The sequence below is a fragment of the Pezoporus wallicus genome, unplaced genomic scaffold (assembly GCF_028554395.1).
Source record: "Pezoporus wallicus isolate ANWC-B61680 ecotype Strahan unplaced genomic scaffold, APGP_CSIRO_Pwel_v1 contig_7545, whole genome shotgun sequence".
NCBI lineage: Eukaryota > Metazoa > Chordata > Aves > Psittaciformes > Psittacidae > Pezoporus > Pezoporus wallicus.
In genome coordinates, this window is record NW_026642398.1 from 7,754,421 (window position 1) to 7,773,416 (window position 18,996).

General features: G+C 45.5%; 1 long non-coding RNA gene across 1 annotated transcript in view; it reads right to left on the reverse strand.

Annotated features, from left to right (window-relative positions):
• The window catches only part of LOC130610165 (uncharacterized), a 131,105-nt gene that overhangs the window by 81,893 nt on the left and 30,216 nt on the right, over positions 1-18,996 (reverse strand). The window lies entirely within an intron of this gene.

Consider the following 18,996-nt stretch of genomic DNA (forward strand, 5'->3'; position numbering starts at 1 on the left):
CTCAGTATTTAATTTTTAAGCAGGGCAAAGATTAAATGAAAACCACCTGATGCTGACGTAAATGCAATCCTGGATAAAAGTGCACAAGGACCCCAGCAGAAAGAGCTGCTCCTTCACAAAAAGCTTCATGAAAACCAAGAGATGATGACAGCGAGGAAGTTGATGGCACTTCAGCATCCCCGTAGCCCACAAGGAGATGGGGCAGCATGGGGGTTCCACCATCATTCAGCATCCTAGTGAATGCCTCCATCAATGCCTTTGGCCATGAAAACTGGGGTTTTGATACGGAGATGGACCTCACAACTGGACAATGGGCAAGGGTCCACCTTCCAGATGCACCAGGGCTGGGATGCATCTGTGCCCCATCCCCCAACTTGCCTATGATAACCTGTGTAATAATATGTAGGATTTTTATTGCAGAGCAGCAGAACACACACTCAGGCCCCTTTTTGCTGCTAGAACCTCGGGTCTCTAATTCATCTCCTGGCTTTAACACTGCAAAGGTAAAAAGGAAGTGGTGTAATGATGGTTTCCTGCAAAAGCAAAGCGGGCGAAGCCACAGCATCCCCAAAATACTGCAAGGCAAAAACCAGGAGGATTGGTGGGAGATTGATTCCAACTCAAGGAACACCCTTGGGGTAAAAATATTGCACAAACCAGTATTTTGTGATTCTGAACTGCTGCAAACATTACAAACCCCTCAGATCATGTCCAGTTAACAGCTCCAGGACAGTGCAAATCCTGCCACCTTCACCACCAGCCCCTCCAAGGGCCTCTCACAGCCTTGGGATGCCAGCCAGCTTTGGAGGCTTTACATTTTCATGGCATGAGACAAATTTCACTGCGAGTTCCTCGGTATTAATCCACATAATGCTGCTCAGCAGATGGGAGCCCAAGAAAACAGCTTGTCAACACCTTCAGCTCTGCAGAGCCCCTCAAAGCAATGCAAAGGATTCAGGAGACAAGCAGATACTCTTGCGTTGCTGGCTTTAGCAAGGATACGTCTTGTGATAGTTCACTGCTTCTTTGCAACCTGAAGCAGCACGGTGATTCAGCAGATAGTTAAGTATTTTCTGTGCATAATAAACTAGCACCTGCAGATGCAGGCACTCAGGGAAAAAGCAAAGATCACACATTAAGAAAGATCTTTATTCTGAAAGTAATTACTAGGATGGTTTTGTCAATATAAAGTGCCGAGCAACATCTTGAAGCGATAAATAGAGGACCATTCAAAACATGCTAGCAGAATTATTCCAGCTCTTAAAAAATATATTTGTTTACTTATAGAAATAAAAGTATGGTTTTGTGTATCTCCAATTACATTTCCTGCAATTAGGGCACAAAGTTTGGGCACGAATGGCACACACTGAGATGCTGTTAGCGAGCACCTGAAAAGAGGGACAGGCCCTCTGCGAAAACGCATGCTGCAAAAGGGGTCGAAGGTTTTAGCATAACCTAATGACTGAGATCCACAATGAATTTGCTTTGCTAAGGTTGGCTCTTGCTACTGTCAGGTGCACAGAAGTCAATGTCCTCTAAAACATGGTCCTGGGGTCAAAAGCAGCAGGATGAGTGCAGGTACACCAGCATCCCTCACCCTGGGCAGGGTCCCCTCCAATCAACGAGGGAAAAGGGACAGAAAAAGAAAGATCAAAGCCAAATTTCAGCATCAGTGGCTTCAGCATTTCCCTCTCAAGCAGAGAAAGACGTGAATATGAAGTTTCAGTTATAAATAATTTAGAAGTAGCAAATGGATTTTTGGCAGCCAAGACAAGAACCTTTAAAAGCACTCACATTTGCTGCCCCCAACCCTTACAAATCCAGCCTGCTGAAGTGGTGAGGCAGGTTGCCCGCAAACCGAAACCTGAAACTAGTTTCAGCCCCGATTCCAGAGAACTGGGAGTAATTTTAGAAGCAGGAAACCATCAAGCTAGAGACAGCACCTGTAGATTAAATCCTCTTCCTCTGCCAAGCTTCAATACATTCGACTCACACAACCATAAAGAAAGGAAGACTCCCTAAAAAAACCTTCATTGTCAAATTTACTTTATAGCTCTGAGGTTATTTTGCCCCCCCTTATACCAATAAATACTTGCAATTCCTGTATTCGCTGCCAGCTGGGGAGAGATTTGAAAACTTCTGCAAACCTGCAATTTCAGTGCCTGTCTGTGCTGGGCACTAAAAAATTCCTCTGGGGTGAGAGTGAGAGGGGTTAGTCATGACAAGAATATCCCTGCAATGTGCCAAGGCTGCTTTTCACTGTCATCCAACCATCATTAATACTGACTTAGCCCATCTGTGATTTGTGTAATCAGTTATGTGCTTTCGAAACACACACCCTCACATTACACTCACAAGAAGCCAACCTGAGGCATTTTGTATTATTTTTTTAATTGATAACATGCATCTGTCCATAGACCTACCCCCAAAGGACATTTTGACCCAACACTCTGCACCCTGACTGAAAGGCATTGCTATTTTATCAGTAAGCACTTTAAATGCTGAAGGAGTTCATCTTTTAACTTGCACCCAGGGATAACCTGGCAGCTCCCCCAGCCCAGGTGCTTGTGCCGACCAAGAGGAAAGCCTTTGTATCAACAGTCCCTTTGAAGCTGCCCCAAAGGGGCAATGCAGAACACAAGATTTGGGGTACATCAACCACAGCTTTTCTCCTTGCTCAGCGTCAGCACAGGCCCACACAGCGCAGAGGGCAAGCACCACTGGGGCTGCTCCAGGTTACCCAGGTATTGGGCAGGTTTTGTCAGATCTTCAGGCAGCTCCAGAAGCACCAAACAGACTGCACCGCTGGAGCACAGCAACTTAATACCCCATCTTCCTGGGTGACCTTGAGCACTGCTTGTACTCCAGAGCTGCAGCTAACACCTATTCTCGCACTCAACATCCATGAAGAAATCTGTGTACAAGCAGTGATTACAACTCTTGTAGCTCTCTAAACATGAGGAAATCCAAGCAACTCCCTCACATCAAATTATAGAGATGCTCTGCCTAAAAGGCTGAGCAACAAGGGCTAGGAGGAGACCAATAAACACATTTTGCCCATACCCTGCAAGCCTTCTAGAAGTGTTCAGGGCTCTAATTAGGTTTTTCTAGGGCTCTAATTAGGATTTTCTTTGACTGCAAGGAGGAAAGCCTAAGCTGATAGCTACATACAGAAGATAAAGCTCATTCCACCACAATGCACTGCTGACAAAGGACCTTTTCACAACTGACAGGAACAAGCAGAGATCTGGTTTGCAACGTCTTTATCAAACAATTGGCCGCAAAAAAAAAAAGACTTCAGATATGAATGGTGTTTGCTTTCATTGTGGATAAAACACTCACACTGCCAGTGATTCTTCTTTCTCAGGTGCTTTAGAAGTTGCTAGGAGCTAGTTAATACAACACCAGGAATTTTGGTGATGGGAAAGCTGTTCTGTACTCCCAAGAGAGAAAAACGGGCTGAACAACTTTCCTGATCAACCCACACAGTGGGGCTTGCCCACCTGTGAAAGTTAATTCAGGTTAAGGGAAAGAAAAAACTCTTCTCTGAACGAAGGGTTGAGACCCAAGCAAAGACACAGCCAAATCCTGGATTTTCAGTCACTTCTTAATCTGGTGCACAGATCAGAGGCCCTGAGCAAAGCCCTCACTGGGGCTGCTCTATAGCGGTACCCACCAGCCTGCTCACACAGGGCCAGCTCCTGCAGAGACCGGTCATGCCTTCCCTTTGACTCCACCAGCAGAAGACTCAGCAGGGCTGGGAAGATGGTGGGATCCTGGGATGCCCAAGTGTCCTGGTTTCAGCTGTTAAGAGTTATTTCTCTTCCTAGTACCTGGTGCAGTACTGTGTTTTGGCTTCAGCCTGAGAACAATGCTGATAACACACCAATGTTTTACTTGTTGCTGAGCAGTGCTTACCCTGATCAAGGACTTTTCAGTCTCATGCTCTGCCAGTGAGGAGGGGAAGCCAGGAGGAAGGCAGAGACAGGACACCTGGCCCCAACTAGCCAAAGCAGTATTCCATAAAACACCATGTCTTGCTCAGTATATAAACTGGGGGGAGTTGGCTGGGAGACAACGATCACTGTTCCGGTCAGGCTGGGTATCAGTAAGTGGGGTGGTGAGCAACTGTTTTGTGCATCACTTGTGTTTTCTGAACTTTCATTTCTTCTCTTGTTATTTAATGTTATTATCATTATTGTTGGGATTTTATTATCACTATATTTTACTTTATTTTCGTTATTAATCTGTTCTTATCGCAACCCATGGGGTTTACATTCTTTTCATTCTCCTCCTCATCCTGCCCTCAGTCACAGCCTGGGTCTAAACAATGACACCGAGTTATCAGAAAACCCAGCCAAGGACATCTCAGTGGGTGACTCCAATTCTGCTGCCCAACCCACAGTAACATAAGCCTGAGCTGCAAATAGGCATTTTGCAGCAGATCTAAACAAGCACGGAGTCTGGCTTGGTGAGCCCAGGTGAACTGCAGCAGCATTTATTTGGGTTTAATAAATAGTTTTTATGTGCTGAAGGACAAAAGGCTAAGGGAGAAGAGAAAACCTGAATACCGCTATACACAACGCTACCAGCTTTCACAAGTGGACCCAAGCAAACAAAAATTATTTGTTAACTTCACCAGAGGTACAGATAGTCACTGGAGAAGTCAGGTGCAGAATGCAGGTTTCCCAGCTACCCTTATTTCGGCCATCAGAGAAAGCCTCCTGAAGTACAGGAGAGGCATCATGCAGAAGAAATATAACCATTTTTCAGTGTATTTTCTACATTATTTGAGCTGGACTGAAGCATGCCCAGTGAGTAAAGCAGGAGTAAGGTTCAGTAGGGGGGGGAGAAGTCAAATGCTGAACACCCCAGTCCCAGGGGTTGCCTCTGCAGCAGAGCACAAAGCCCATGCAAGCAATATCAGAAGTTCTCCATCATCCCTGAGCGGTGAGACCTTGCAGATGCTGCTGAGCCTCTAGGCAGTGCTCCTAGAGAAGGTCCTGTCTTGACATACGACCACACAGAACAGGGGTTGACCATCAACCATCCCCACCAACCTGCCACAACGCTGCTTTTCACCTACCGTGTCCAAATTGCCATGGTTAATTCTAGCCTCTCTTACAGGCACAGTACATACTTGACTTTCCCACTAGTTAAAAGAAAGAACTTTCTGATCCCCAATCTTTGTCTCCCATCTCCATTTGGCCTATGTGTCACAGCCAAATTTAAGAGTGAGTTGGCTCATTTTGTTTCCCCCCCCCCCCTCGCTGCACATGCTCTATCTGCCATTTCCTTCCTTTAATCTGATGTGAAATCATGCTTATGAAGCAAGAAGATAAAGCTTTTAACGCCTCACAAGTGCTGACAGGAATGCAGAATAAATGTATGGCCAAGCATTTTCAGTCCCTTCCCTTCAGAACCTACTCTCTGTACATTAAAAATAAGTAAAGCTAGACTCAAAGAGCTAACTTTTCCCTTACCTTGCAGAAGGAGTGATCTGTTCACCAACACACATGAGCAGTTTCAACCTAAACCAGCACAACTGCCAAAAAGGATGATTTTCGCAGCAAACTGATACCCACAGAGACCAACACAATGATCTCATTCTTGTATTAGAGAAAATGGAAAAGCTTGTCACCTGCACAAGAACTCGTTGTGAATGACTATAAAAATGCAAATTTGGTTGTTATCACTACAGCTATTGAGTTATCCATGTCTATATTGAATAGGAATAGTTTTAATTTTAAAATTAAAGCCACCCCCTTTTTAATGGGATAAATCATCCTCAAAATGACATTCTTCAGCAGAAATAATGTTAAATTAAGAAGAGGAAAAACAGATTAAATGCTCATGTCGCCTCCTTTGCAAGCAGACAATGAAGTCCAATAAGCTGATCCACACGTGGCTGGTGCTGGCTGTTACAAACCTAGCAAGAAGCTGCCCAAGAGAGACTGGAGTGACCCAGGAGAAGGAATAAGGAGCAGCAGATATGAGCACCTCCACCCCCCTCCTCAGATGTAAGGCTCAGGTAGGGCATCAAACCTTCAGAAGAAGCTGACCCTACCATTCTACACAAACCTACATTTCAAACGGGGTCTCTGTCCTAATGAGGGAAAGCCACATTCGGAGCACGCACCAAGGACTGAACATGAGGAAGAACTTCCTTTACTGTGAGGGTGACTGAGCACTGGAACAGGTTGCCCAGGGAGATTGTGGAATCTTCTTCCATGGAGATACTCAACAGCCATCTGGACACAACCCTAAGCAGTGTGCTCTAGGTGACTATTTGAGCAGGGAGGTTGCACTAGATGATCCCCAGTGGTGCTTTTCAGCCTCAACTGACTTTAGAAGTTCTTACCTTTAGTAGAAGCTGGTATGGAAACACAATCACAGAATCATAGAATGGTTTGAGCTGGAAGGGACCTCTGAGATCATTTAGTTCCAACCCCCTGCCATGGGCAGGGACACCTTCCACTAGGGCAGGCTGCTTCAAGCACCATCAAACCTGGCCTTGAACACTGCCAGGGATGGGGCTGGCACAGCTTCTCTGGGCAACCTGTGCAAGTGCCTCAACACCCTCATAGTAAAAAATTTCTTCCCAATGTCTAATCTAAACCTACCCTCCTTCAGTTAAAAACCATTCCCCTTTGTCCTACTCCTACATGCGCTTGTAAAGTCCTTCTCCAGATATTTTGTAGGCCCCTTTAGGTACCGGAAGGCTATTATAAGGTCTCCCTCTAGCCCCTAGAGCACAAATTGAGCTTGTAAAGATCAGCAAAGCAGACTCAATAGTGAATGAGAAAACCATCTACGTACCTGTTGGACATGAGGCCTGCTGCACTGGAAAAGCTCTGGAAGAAGAAAAAAGTATCCTTCTCCCGGGTAAAGCAATGGCTTCATCTTGAGAAAACACAAGGGGAGGTATTCCAGTAAAGGACCAGTTTGTTATAATCCTCAGGACAGAGAGGCGTCCTTCCCAAATGACACAAGGTGACCCAGGTAAAAACAGGGTAAAAAGACGGTAGGAACTTCCAGATGCGTTTATCCACAGCCAACGTTCTTCAGAAGGTTTTGGGCATCCACACATCCTATGATCCTAAAAATCCTTGGGAGCTACTGAAAGGACCATGCTGCCGGGTTCCTCCAAATGTTACTCTGGACCGGTGGGAAGCGTGGGGCTGGGACCTTCAGAGAGAGGAAAGGGACAGGCTGTTACACGACAGCTCTTACCACACTGGACAAGACTTCACCTAGCCAATAGATCCTTCCAGACCTCTCTGTTTTGTTTGTTTTTATCTCAGAGGAAAGGAGAGTTTTCCTCCCCTCTCCTTTTTTTCCCAACCCTTTTAAACCTAACGAGGTATTTTCTCCACCAGGGAAGAGGCAGAAAGGACTGCAAGGCAGTGGGTCAGCAGGACCATCTGCCCTCCTGATTTCAGAGGAAAACATCCATTCACATTAGGAGCATCACACTGTCAGGGTCCATGCCAAGCTCTGGCCCAATCCATCAGTGGGATCCTACCCTCAACATCTCAGAAACAAGCAGTTCTGAAGTACCACAACCCTCTTTGACCTCCCACCAGGCAGAGCCACGCTTCCCACCTCTACGTTCAAAGAAAATAAACACATCTCAGCAAAGTGGATTAAAATACCCAGGGAATTAGTCATATAGATTCTAGTATTTGATGGATATAAACTCATCGTAGTCTGGGGTGGGGTTTTTGTTTTGTTTTTTAATCTGATTTTACTAATTGTGCTGGGAATAGAGTCGCTGGGACTTTTGCTTGTTATTTTAAGATATGAAAACTGTCGCTCAAACACAGGCAATTGCCAGGCCCGGAAATAATGCCTAGCAAGCACTGAAAGGAAACTCAAATAACACTGCCCAACATCACTTTCTAGTTCATGTGTAATAAAAACAGCAGAAAACAACTGAGAGCCAAAAGGGTGGCTTTTTTCTGCTTTGTTTTAGCTTGCAGCCGCACAAAAAGGTGATATCATTGTGTAATGTAACCAAGCAAAGGAGTAATGAAAGTGCAAGCAAATAGATCAAACAGCACAGGGTTAAATACAAGGTGTGATAATCATTTGTTTTGCTAATTGTGTCAATAAAGCCCTATCTATCCTCAAACAGCGGAAACGTCATCGGGTATTAACAAAACATCAGATATCAACAAGAAAAGAAGTGAACAATTAAATGTACAAAACCCCATCATTCCCCCCCCCATGCTCTCTTTAAAGGGTTGATTAGGAGAATCAGGTGTTTATTTTAAGTAAAATTCCACTGACTTTGATCATGTTTAAATCACCTCAAGTACAAAACCTGCTTTGAATCAAAACTCCTTCCTCCCTGGGGAAAACAATAAAATTGCCTTCTCTGCGGTAAAGATGAAGCCTTGCCGCAGCCCAAGCTAACCTGGCTTGTGTTGCCACCAATGGGACTGGACAACACCGTAACCCATGAAAATCTGGTGTCTTTCCAGTGTGGACTGTTGAGTATAAAACCCAGGGGGCAATTCGCTACAAGGCACCTAGAAGTCTGCAGACAAGACTTGCAGATGGAGCTGCAGCTGAAGTCTGCTAACTCATGGAAAAAGGCATCTGAATTGCCTTGCCCTTGCTTATATGAAATGAAATATTTCCTAACCTCCCCCCACCATTAAATGAACAGAAGATGGAGAAGGCCTGACCCAAACCCCTGAGCTGATACAAACATTTTGGAAGATCTCCCAAAGTGACTCCCGTCCCATCAACTACACAGCAAACCTCAGCCACTTTGATATGAAACCTCAGCCACTTTGATATGACACTCAAAATGCCTGTTAAACCTTTCTCTTCTGCGAGAACACCTGCCTGAAATCCTTGAGCTAACAGTTTTCTCCATAAACCAACTATCTGTAAAATATGAGCATGCAAACAGAGATAAATCACTGTTACCAGAGAAATGAGGCTTGCCCCACACAGCCAGCCCCTCAACGTGCTGTGCCCAGAGCAGCAGCCAAGCTTTTTGTCCCAGCTCCATCATGGATGTGTCAATATGTACTTTGCTTAGTTCTCCTGGGAGATGAACCCAACAGTCCTCACCATACAATGAGCAAAACCATCATTTTCTTATTTTCTTCCTTTTATTTTTCCCCCCACCTCACACACACCACAGCATTCATCATTCCCATCAAGCCCAGCTGGCTGGCAGCAGGACCCAAGGACTATGGAAGAGCTCAGCTCTTTCACACACTGTATATTTACATAAACATATGGGCTTCTCTAGTCAAGTTATAAGGGTTGGAACAACAGGTAAACCAGTGGCAGACATTAATGTTCATTTTAAGCATCTTCCTTCATGTTATGGAGGATCCTCAGCACCTTCCACCCTTAAGGTAAAATACTGTCTCAGTGCATCCCAGTTTGGGCTGCAGATGAAGGTCACATTCTTGCAATCTGGAGAGGTGCCTGAGAAGTCAACTTTCCAGTTCCTTGGATTCTACCCTTAAAATGCACCAGGTTGATAAGGCTAAGCACTCTGCCTGCTATGAAGATCCTACCTTCATCTCCAGCTCACTGTACTCCAGACTCTCAGCAGCTTTCTGCTTCCTCCTCTAATCAGATGGTCTTCCTTGCAGACTGTCTATGAGTATCGCCTAACACCAAGAGTTCAGGTCTTGCCCTAAATAACTTACTGAAGGTCACGCAGTAGGTTGGCAGCACAGCCCTGAAGAACATGGAGAATTTGCAAGTCATGGGCCAGCACTTGGAAAACACATTTATCCTGCTCATCCCTTGATGAGGAATGACTCTGTTACTCATACACAACAAGGGTTCAATCTCCCACACAAAGAAACATCACGTGCTGAGCATGCGTCCAGCTCCAAGCAAATAAAGCAGCAGCTTCAATACAGAGAGCAGCACTCTGAGCCCACAGCTCCTCTCCAAGGGCAGCAGGAACAAGTCAACATGAGCTGAAGGAAACCAGCAGTGAGCAAAGCATGCACTGCTACAGAGAGCCCCCAGATGATTGATAGCCACATGAAAAAAGTTAAGAGACTTGTTGCTAATTAGTGTAGAAATGCAGGGGGAAAGAAAGAAGGAGTTTCACCTGTTAAATTTTGACCATTTAAGGGTCCCAAGTGCAATGGCTCATTTTAAAAAACAAAGGGTGTTTTCTGTGCCTGGTTTTTTTGCCTTAAGGAACGGGTTGTTTTTCCACTTCAGCATGTTCTTTACAACCCAGCCATGTGAGTTAAATGCAGTAGGGGACCTGTTAAACCTCATGAGCTGCTGTAGTATGCTCCAGCACTGACTTTATTACAGACAAGAATGCAACCAGGGGCATTCGCCTCTGCTACTCCATTCACCAGGCACTGCGGGGGGCGTGTGCTCTGTTCACCAACACCAAAATCCTCTCCTAAACACAAAGTGAATATCCCAATGTTGTTTAATTGCAGAACACCTCCAGGTGCAGAGACTGCTTATCAAAGTCAGTGCTACCCAGCAGAGGAATTAAATAATAAGCAAACCCCTCAACTCTTCTATTTTTCTATAAATTCTCCAGCTCATTGGTTGCAGGTATTATTTGCTTGCTGAAAATCAGCAGCTCACTACAATGGGTATTCAAGCTATTACAGGGGGTGGTTTTCTCCTGGTTTAATAAGCCAAAACAAGCTCAGCACCAGTGCTGGTGGAAGGAAGAGGGCAGGATCAAGCCCAGACTATTCCCCTGCAACAACATCCAGGTGGTGAATCAGCTCAAGCCATCTCCTTGTCTGTTACCTTCCTCTCCTTAGGCATGTATTTTTGACAGAGCTATAGACTGAACCTCGGATAGCAGTGAAAGTGGCAAAATCGGGGGGGGGGGGGGGGGGTGTCAGGTCGATAGGACTTCTGTTTTGTACCAGTGAAGAACCATGAACTTGTTCGCTTTATGGAGTCAGGGAAGTAACCTGTGTTTGAGACCTTCATTTTTCATCTTAAAAGTCAATTCCTTCCTGCAAACTCCAACCAAAAGATGTTTGAAGGAGACAGAAAAGCACTGAAGGGCTGTCCAGTAGATTGTGAACTCCAGCCTACACTCTGTCCAAAGATGAGTTGTTTGATAAAGCATGAAGTGCAACATAAAGAGGCTTCCAAGAATTACTGACTCTTGTATTAGATCCACAAGAAAGTGAAGCTTTTAAAATGTAATCCTAGATATTCCATTGAACGTATCTCACAAATTCTTCTCCTTCACATCCATCCAGGACTCTTCACCCACACTCAGTATGGATCTGACAACCAACCTGAACCAACAGCCAAGAGACCAAGGGGTTGTATTTTCACAGCTCATATTCTCACACAAAACACAGGTCATGACTATGCTATTTTGTCTTCACAAAATGATTCCAAATAAGGATCATAAGCAGGATATTACTATTTAAAACACTGTTGAGATTCCTTACAATGAACCCTGTTCTTCTACACTTTTTTTTTGAGTCAAAAAGCAAAATTTTAAGCAAATATTCCACAATCTGACATTTTAACCACCTAAGGTCACCTTGGACCATTTTTAAAGTAATATTTAATATGATTTATGCTCCATCTGCACCAGCTGACATAGCTACACAAAGAGAAAGAAAACTTTAAATTGTTCCCTAGTGAGGAGTGGGGGAAGACACTCTCCCAATACATGGAAGACTGTTGCATAGGAAGGGCCAGAGGAACAAAGTGTAAGGTAAATATTAACTAGCCTTTTTATGGTATTTAAGACAGGAATGTTCCCCAACTTAGTAGGTGATAATATCAAGAAAAGAAATTTCATTTCATGCTATCAAAACATTCATATGGAATGCACATCAAAGCATTCCATACACCCTCCTCTTCACAAAAGATGCCGTACAATGAATTTCAGAGTGTCACTCCCAAGAGATGCTGAATTGCCTCACCTGGAAAAACTGAAAGATCACGGAAAAAAACAGACCTATCAAAAATGACCATTTCAGCCCCGAACCATCTCCAGCTCAGAAAATGGTTACATTCCCTCTGAGATGCAATCAGCCTCCTTGGGTAGGGGGAACATCCTCTGATCACTCAGGGATGCTCCGAGAGCATGGGTCACTCAACAATGACCCGACTCATTAAAAAAAGCCTAGCCTTTAATTCTTTAATTTCTGAGCATCCGTGCAAGACTCCAGCACAAACTGCCCCGTTTGCGCAGTTATAACTTCAGCTGGGTGAGACCAGAGGAGCTGTAACCCTTGTGCTCTCCATCCAGCTGCATTCCCACCAAGTAGCAGCACAGGGCACTGCAGCTGAGTACCCACTGGTGATGTCGGTTCCCAAACACACTGGCATGGGATGTGCATGAGGGGAAAATCAGACTTGCAGATCAAATGCACAGGGATGTAAAGCTAAAGACAGCACTTCATCCCTCCTGCTCTCCAAGGACTGTGGATTCTGTCTTCAAAGCTGTTTTACAGAAATGTTGGCCCCCAGGCTAAGCTTGCAGAGATAAACTGTGCCCTTTCAAGTGCAGGAGGAAATGGATTTCTGTTTTGTTTGTTTGCTTACTCTTTTAAAACAGGCTCTCATTCAAATCAATAATCTCCACTCATCAACTTCAACCACCAAAGGAAAAAACAAGATCTGTGCATCAAAATGAAAGGCAGGCTCCCCAATCTGGGTGGAGGATGGGCCCTTCCTGACAGCTCTGTTAAGTGAAGCACATCGATCAGCCCAGGGAGGACCAATGTCACTATCCCAACTTGATCCCCAGCCATGCTGAAAGAGCAACTACAGATCCTTCAGCTCTCTCTTTAGCAGATGAGATATTTCACTTACTGGGGGCTCTCCAGCCCATCTGTACTGGCCAGAAGGAGACAGAGATGGGTCATCATCCTTCCAGAAACAGAGTCACACTGGTCTAAGCTACATCCTTCTAATCTCTGCTTCATATGGGCCTTGAGAAACACAGGAGGGCACATTACTGGTTGTGCAGTGCTGCGGGACGGAGGCAGTGGAATAGGCCATGTGAGGGTACCTTGCACAACCCATCCCATCACATCTAGTATTAGGGGGAGTGAGAGTCAGTACACCCCTCTGAAAACCCACCAGGGAGAGCAGTGCCCACCACAGACAGAGCAGGGACAAGAACTGCAATACTCTGTGGTACATTAGTCCTTATTCCTCCAAGACTGGTGTGTACAGCCTCACACTCCACCTCTACCTTTTCTTCTGCTCTTCCACCCCATTTGATCTTACATGCACACAGGGAAACCATGTCTTTGAACAACCATGCTTGAGGGCTGGGTCTGTATCTTGGTAAGCCCTCAACAACTGAACCAGGAGATGCCCACAGCAGATAAGAGATCATCACTACCTGGTCACCAACATACAGCAGTACACAGCAGCAGTGTTTCTCCTCCCCATTAAAAGGAATCAGAGTGGTTCACGTTTGTAAAGATTTTATGACGTGTTACCAGTACTCTTCATTTTCTGAGATCAAACATAAGAGAAAACAATGTCCACTTATAATAGTTCAAGCTACTGAACCATCTAAATACCTGCCTCCACACCTGCAGCCACAATCTCCTCAGGACAAGAGGACAAGGCTGCCTGGCCTGCACACTGAATTGACATTGCCTCTTACAAATGCAGAGAAAAGGCAGCTGGGAACCTGCAGGAGCCCTCCACAACTTCTGAAAAGCTTCTGTTGACTCCACAACTGCTATAAGTGTGCAAGAGGCAGCCACTAGCCACAGTGAAGATCCGAGCACGAGATTAAAGATAAAAAGAGTTCAGCCACACAGAAAAACCCTTTTTGTGTGAACACTGCTAGGGGCAAGCCCTCCCAACTAGCTGACTTCTCATCTTCCAAAAGAAACGAAAGGCACTTGTTAGATCTGGTGAGGGACGCAACCACTTTGGAGTTCCATGTATACTCAGCGAAGCGTAGAACAAGGGCACAGGGACCATACAATGATTATGGTGTGTCCACCAGAGAGAAGAAGCTCCAGATAAGGCTGATTGGGAGCCTAATTAGTACACATTCTTTAATTATTTTAATTCCTTACAAAACAGATATTGGGCATTTGCCCATCCACTGGAGACTGAGGCTAACCCAGGTTTCCATCCCACTGTTCACAGCCAAGTGGGCACCATTTCCTGTGCCACCAGCAGGCTCAAACAAGAGCCTCTCTCTTTCCTTGAGTCTCATATGTAGGCACATGGCAGCAAGGAAATCATCAGCTCTCCCACTGGCTCATGTCTAGCCATGAAGATCTCCAAGAGCTTTCAGAGGTACAAAACAGAACTGCTGCTCCATCTCCACATCTGCTCAGCTGCACCCCAATGCACAGTTGGGCACCGCTGTGGACTTACTGGGAAATTGGGAAACCTGGCTGCAAACTTGCTTCTTGCCTTGACCAAAATGAACTGTGGCTTCCCACACCTGGCTTGGTCACCATGAACCATCCTGGCTTCCCAGAGCAGTGCTCAGTCTGAAGCCTACAGTCACTTTTTGCTACCTTTTATTTATGATTTTTCACCTACAGCATTAGTTACCAGCTTACAATAAGAAGGAAAAAAAAAGTCACTAAGCCAGCTACAAAAATAATCCTCCTGCTCATTACATTTTCAGTTCTTTATCTTGGACCTATTCTTTAAGCCTTCAGGATCTAGGCTGTCACCACAAAGGCTAAAAATAAAAGCATGCTTTATAGTCAAACAAATGCTGAAGCTCTCACAAGACTACACCATTCCAGGAGCAAAGGAGTTGAGCTAGAATTATAGAAGTGGCTGTGAGATTAATTAGATGCTATTGAAAAGAAAAGACACCAAAGACACCAGCCCCTTACTTTTCAAAGATAAAATCCATCAACTCAAGGCATCTTCTTTACAGTCGACGTTCGCTTTCATCCATCCCCCACCACCACAGCCTCCTGAAATCCCTCTATTAAATTGAATTTGCAATTCTCCCTGTTAGGCCATCCAACTGCCAGTACTTCAGCTCCAAGAAGATATAGATGTGCCAGCTACTGGAGTTGGGATGGTGGGGTTGGTCCTCTGAAGGCACTGGTAGGGAAAAACTCAGTAGAAGAAGATCCCAGTGCTGGCGAAGTTTGATCACTGCAGCATTGGATCAACACAGTTCCAGCCCCACAAACACCAAATTGATTCACTGGTCCAATGAGGCCAGAAGGGGACATTTCTGAGCCCACTGCTCCTCTTTGTGCTGCTCTGGACCAGCTCAACTCATCAGCCCAAAGCAAACCATATACTAGGTTTTTGCTCTTGCTGGGAGTGTTTTTTGCACACAAAGAAGAACAGTCCACAGATAGCTGAGAAGCAGCAAGGGGGTAAGGGCCAAGAAGGAAAAAGACATTTTTTATCGAGCACAAATCACCTCTTGCATAGCTGATGCGCTGCAAGCTTTTATTTGGCTCTGTTTGAAGCCAAATTCCCAGTGGTTGCTGCTTCGTCCTCTGATAACCGGACAGAAGCCCAGTGTTAATGTCTTTCCCTGTGCACTGTCACACTTGGCTTGAGGTCTGAGCATCCCTGCTGAGCCCAGGAGAAGCCCCACGTGCTCCAGGGCTGGCACACGGCTCCACAAAGGCACCTGAGGTGAAGATATCAAAACATCTCTGGGAATAGCAGTGCAGAGACGTTTTGGCAGATTAGGCTCTGCCTTCCTGTTACTTTTTTTAAAGCTCTCACTTATTAAGGGCACATGTTCAATATTCCGTAAATAATAACACAAAGTGTTTGCCATTAAACCGAAACCCATGGAATAATTTGACTCATTTCAGAAGGCAAATCCAAATAAATGCCTGCCCTGCTGTTACAAGCAGCTTTAAAGTGCAGCTCAGTGAAGTCAACGGGCACAAGCTCAGGACCTTCTTGAGGTGAAAGAAAATACTGTTATTAGGAAAGATTTCATAACAGTGTAGGATTTAGCCTCATCCAAATATAGATGTTGCATTGGTTTAACTAAATGCAGCATGGAAAAGTCTTATTTATTGCACCATACAGTTACATTACAAAATTACAGGACTCATTTTTTCTGCTGATATCCAAGAGCGAATCCTTTTTCTGCTGATGCAAAGTTTTCCATCAAGGACTGGGCTCCATCTCTACCTGCCCTGTCCCATGTGTTTATGAAGGGATGTTTTGCTCACTGCAGAACATTCCACACCACACACCAGTTTCAATCCTCCTCACCAAAACCAAGTCAGTCCTACCCAGTCTCTGTTCCCATCATTTTGCTTTCACCTACATCGCCTCCATCCTGTGTGAAGATTCTTGCAGCCACATCAAGAGCAAAAAGACACAAACACAAATTTATGTTTCCAAAATAAATATACAGCCTAACAGTGGCAGGGAACCAGTTGTTTCCTCCTCACCTCCTGAGCTGCCTCCCACCAACACGGCAGCAGTCAGACTTCAGCTCCCCTGGGTGGATGGATGACCTCCCCAGGGTTGGCATCCCCACCATTCTGATGCCTGAACATGCCCATAAGACCAACTAACCTTCCTGCAACCCGAAGAGGAGAATTCTTAATCTTTATTCCAAGACTGGCAACGGAATGCACCTCTTCTCATTTATTGCTACTAAAATTTCTATTTTAATCACACTCAGGCTCTTAAACACTTAACGACCAGGTTTTCTGAAGAGTTTGCATGCTGCAAGTAAGAGAAAAATAAGGAAAACCAGGATTATTTTACCAGTACATTAGCATCTAAAGACATCAAAAGAATTCCTAGCCACATACCGCTTGCTGTATTGGAATGCAGTTAAATACTGTATTTACATACAAGGCTTGTTCCTTGAGTCGCAGCTGAATTGCAGTCATAGACGCATAGAAACATAGAATAGTTTAGGTTGGAAGGGACCTTCAAAGGTCATCTAGTCCATCTAGTGCCATGGGCAGGGACATCTTCAACTAGATCAGGTTGCCCAGAACCACATCCAGCCTGGAATGTTTCCAGTTCCAAAGGTCCTTTTTCTTTTGCAAGGATGACGCAGCACTGGAAGGTGCAGGGTTCACTCTGTCAACACATCTCATGGTCAGGCATTACTGACCACGCTTTGCTCTTTGCCGTGGCCCCATTACTGGAAGCACAGCCTTTGCTGCCATGCCAAGACAGCGATGCAGGTGAGTGCTCTTGGATTTCCTCCAGGGAAAGGAAAGAAATTAAAAGGTAAGGTCACATGGAGCCATTTAAACATCAATGTGAGCTCACTGGATGGGGAGGGAAAACGCCTGGAGCCTTACAACTGCTTCTGCAGCACTGACCATCCACAGCTTCTACGGCTCCCCTGCCCCAGGCTCAGATAAAACCTCCACATGGGCTTCTCAGTGGGAGAAGGGCCCACCAGCATGTCTACCTAACCCACAATCAGGGATGTCTTATCTACTGTGCAAACGCCTTAACACCAGAAGCAGATCCATCTGTCGCTACCACAGAGCTGCTGCCTATGCTCTGAGCTCCCCTCCTTCCCAAGAGCTGCTTGAGGGAGATCAGCCTCCTTAAGTATCTGACTTACCCTTGCCAGAAGCCAACAGTCCCACTTCAGCCTCCCCACTGATTTCAGTGCAGTCAGGATTTCTCTCTCATGGTCATAACCTGATGACCATGAGGAGGAGAATTCCCTCTCTGCTCTAGGGTCACAGGGAGGGGAACAGAAGATCTGTAGATGCCCACCCTTTATCACAAAGAATGGGGGGAGATTATTGTAGGGCTATTTGGCTAAAATATCTAAAATACCTTTCTTCTGAAGGCTGCTTATCAGGACACCCATTTTGCCAATCTCTTTCCCAGGCTGAACTCATTTCTTTTGGGGATGATACTGGAACAGAACACAGTGGCCTTTCCAGATAGCTTTCTCCATTTACTTAAGATAGGCAACACAAAGCTGATACACAAGGTACATAATCAAACTGCAGGATATATTTGCTGCAGGAAGCTCCCAAGGTTAAGGAAAAGAAGGAAGGACGGGACACCTAAACGCAGCAGTAATATCACAGTCAGTGGCATACTAACAACTGAACTTTGTGATCAGGGCTAGCAAACAGAAAGAAAATACTTACGAAAAAGGATTTATTATAGCAGATTAAACTTAATCAGTTTTTATTCCTGCCCTCCCCTGACCCACCCAACGCTGCTTATTTGGGAGTCAGGCTATCAGATTAGACATGCCTGTGGCTGATGCAACGCAGCACACATAACGCTGCGGTGTTCCTGCATGGACCCAACGCTGCCCCGTGATCCCGGAGCCACTGGAGGTGCTGGCAGCTGCGGTGTGATGCAGTAAGGCTATAAAAAGCTGAGGACACAGCCAGGAAAGAGCAGGCCGACCTGTGCCGGCAGCATGCCTGCATCACCTTTCACCTACATCTGCCGAGCCCCTTTCCCAGTGCAAGATTGATTATCCTGGAAAAACAAGCACTATCGTGGCTGCTTGCTCTAACAAGTCCTGGAATCACAGTTAGGTCCTCATAGGACACAGTGAGCTAGGGTGGGGATGGGGGGCCCCATGCCCAAAGCAGTCCCCAGAGACAGAAGGATCAGAACAGGCTGTCTCAGGAAAAGAGGCTATTCCCATTCCCCATGGGGACTGATACATCCTGCCAGGGTTCAGCCCCCATCCATTGCTCTGCAGAGGCTGCCTCTGTGCACTAGTGCAAGCAAAAGCCACAGTACCTCACATAGAGGAATGATGCTCCCTTCCTGAAAAGGACCACCATGGAGTGGTGCAGCAAGAACATCACCAGCGTGTCAGAAAGCTCCAATGGCTTTTTCAGCTCCAACCCCATGGCTCTCCAGCCCAGCAGCAATGCACAAGAGACTCAGGACCTGAGAGACACCAGGATATTCATGAAGGGAAAATGTATCAGAAATGCATCAACCCCAGCGGAAGGTGGCAGAAGCTACCATCAAGAGGACGTTTAGGTCCAAATCTAATATTGGTTCCATCAAAAAAACTCTCACTGCCTCTCGGGCTGGCTCAGGCTGCTCATG